Source organism: Morone saxatilis, unplaced genomic scaffold (assembly GCF_004916995.1).
Source record: "Morone saxatilis isolate NCDOM2014 unplaced genomic scaffold, NCSU_SB_2.0 Contig10, whole genome shotgun sequence".
Classification (NCBI taxonomy): Eukaryota; Metazoa; Chordata; class Actinopteri; family Moronidae; genus Morone; species Morone saxatilis.
In genome coordinates, this window is record NW_023339652.1 from 1,875,788 (window position 1) to 1,878,858 (window position 3,071).

Sequence of the window (3,071 nt, forward strand, 5' to 3'; positions counted from 1 at the left end):
AGAATGATTCGCCAAATATCGCTCTTGTCTAATGTGCAGTTTTAAACTGCGACTGCAGGAAAGTTGGTGAGCACACTGAGTCGTACTGCGGCTGTTTGACCTGGTTACTGATCTGACTTCCAGGAACTACTGCCAACACACACACACACAGTAGAAGAAGAATTCATCACCTGAACTTGCAGCTGCAGGTATTCTTCAACATCTTCTATGGTGCTGCCTTTAATCTGGGTTGGACGATGACTCTGCGCCTTCTGAAACCTACCGAGGTGGAGAAAAATGCGCCGAGTCACCGGTTTCCTTCAAAGCCGCAACCTAGTTTTATCTGACTTTACATCTAAACACCAAAACACCCAAACACACCCGGTAAAACCGACATGAAGTGACATCCTCACCGCCGGGGGTGAGGACAGAGAACGAAGGGAGGAGGAGGAGGAGAGGACAGGAAGGACTCAGAAGGGGAAGGAGGGAAGAGAAGAGGAAGGAGAAAAGGCCCGAGAGGAAGAAGGAGAGCAATAGGTTTGAGGGAGAAAGGAAGGAAGCAAGGGAGGGAGGAAAGAGGAGAAAGGAAGGAAGACATTATTCAGGAGAGGAGTAAAGAGAGGAGAAGGAGAAAGAATAGAAAACTTGGAGGGAGCACATGGGAGGAAGGGGGAGAAAAGAGGAGAAAAGAAGAGAAGAAAGCAAAATGAGAAAAGAAAGGAGGCGAGAGGTGAAAGAGGAGAAGATTAAAGAAAGGAGACAAAAGAGAAAGAAAAGAGAGAAAGGAGGTGACATGAACACGAAGTCTCCTTGGAAATTTCAGTGAGTCAGTGGCAATAGGAGGAAATTTCTGAAACAGGAGAGGAGGTCAGCGGGGGAGAACAGAGAGGGAGTGTCAGCAGAGGGGAGAGAGGGGGGAGGAGAGGAGGGAGGAGGAGGTATAAAAGCAGCAGAGGGGAGAGGACCTGCCACAGTCAAAGATGCTTCGCCTCCTCGTCAGGACGTCTGCTCTCACTCTGCTCCTCTGCCTCCTCGTCTCCATGGCGACGGCCGAGGGAGGCGTCACCACCTCCTGCAGGCAGGAGATCCCCACCGAGCTGATCCGGGAGCTGTGGAACCGGACCAGAGAGCTGATCGGCACGCTGCCGGTAAGATCAATAACTGCTGATCAGTGACGCTGTTTGTTAGGCTGATGATCGACTAAAGATCAATAATCTGTATGATGTCAATTTCAGGTCAGTAATAACTTTTATAGATCAGTCTGCTGATCAGACTTGGAATCAATCATTTCTTATTGATTAGTCTATCAGTAATAGAGTTTCTGACTTTTAAAGGTCAATAATAACACTTATCGATTAGTCTATCAATATGAGAGTTTATACCTTTTAAAAATCATTAATAACATTAATTGATTGATTAGTCTATCAATATAACAGGTGAATAATAACACTTATTGATTAGTCTATTAATACGACAGTAACAATCAATAATAAGACTTATTGATTAGTTTATCAAATGATAGTTTAGGATTTTTAAAGGTCAATAAAGACACTTATTGATTAGTTTATCAAATGATAGTTTAGGACTTTTAAAGGTCATTATTAACACTTATTGATTAGTCTATCAATATGATTGTTTTGGTAAATATCACAGATTTATTTGCGATGTGATTTCAGAGCAGCATTTATTGGTTCACATTGATGAGTAATGCTGTGAGCTGATGTTCAGTATCAGACAGGAAGTGAAAGTATGAAAAGCTCCAGTTTTTAAACCAGATCAAAGCTCTCGATAGGATCAAAGACTTTGATTAAACAATCACGTATATCAATATTTGCTTGGAAAAGCCCCCAAATGAAGACAACATTACTATCACTTGGCCATAACTGATCATCAAATTGTATGTATTCATTTCCTTTTTTAACCACGTTATTTTTATTTTTTAATCTAAATTATTGTGTTAAATTTGACACCAAACTAACATACCACCCCTCTAGATCCGCCCCTGTCTGACTGAAACCACATTAAACATTAATTCACAGCAAAAGGAAGCAGAACATCAAGACACATCATTTACATACTGGTACTAACATTATAACTGATCCTGAGGTACTATCCTTCATATTAGTAGTATGTCCATTTTGTTTAACTTTATACTTCTATTCCACATTTGAGACAGAGATATGGTAGTTTTTTACTCCTCTGCTGTAACATTTCTACACTGTGATATTTACTAAAGTCACACCTAGTTAAGTCCAATGTCAGGGTTTGAAACGCAAACTGAAACTGAAAGGAATTTAAGAAGCTTTAATATCTGAATGTTTGGTACGACTATTTTATATACATTTACATTTTCATGTATAATTAGGTTCTTGAAATATTTAAATATTTGCTATATTATTTACGCATAATAATTTTAGATAATTTGTGTCTAATAAACTTAATGCTTTCTATTCCTGTCTGGTCTGTTTCACAAAATAACAGAAACCATTGGCTGTCCACTGTGTATTGCCTTTTTTATTTCTCAGCAGAGAGAAATTAATAATTTTCATTAATATTTTTGCACGGAGGCTGGCAAATTTATGTACGTGTGGTTTGTCGGTGTCTTGTCGGCAGCAGACAGTGAACTTTAGTACAAGCTGGTCAGAGTTTTTACCAATAACGAAGGGTGTTCCACAAGGTAAAATTTTAGGTCCAGTTCTTTTTACTATTTACGTATATTAATAATAATAATCCTCCTTTAACCACCTTCCATATACATTTATACGCAGATGATACAATACTGTATCATGTTGCAAATTCCGCCCACTCTTACATCCTTTTACATTCTTCAAACTGCATTTGTTGATCTTAGACTTGTATTGAATGCACAGAAAACTAAGTTTATGTTCTCTAGAGCAAAATATATTGTGAATAAAAACATTTGCACAAGGATCCAACATTGAGAGTTACCTCTGAATTTGGATAGATGATAAAGTGACATTCAAATGAATATAGACAATCTTCATCAAACTAAGACCAAAAATTGTTTTTTTAAAATAGCAATAGAACCAACTTTCCTATATTTTGTCGCAAAAGGAATGTTGAAGCTGTTT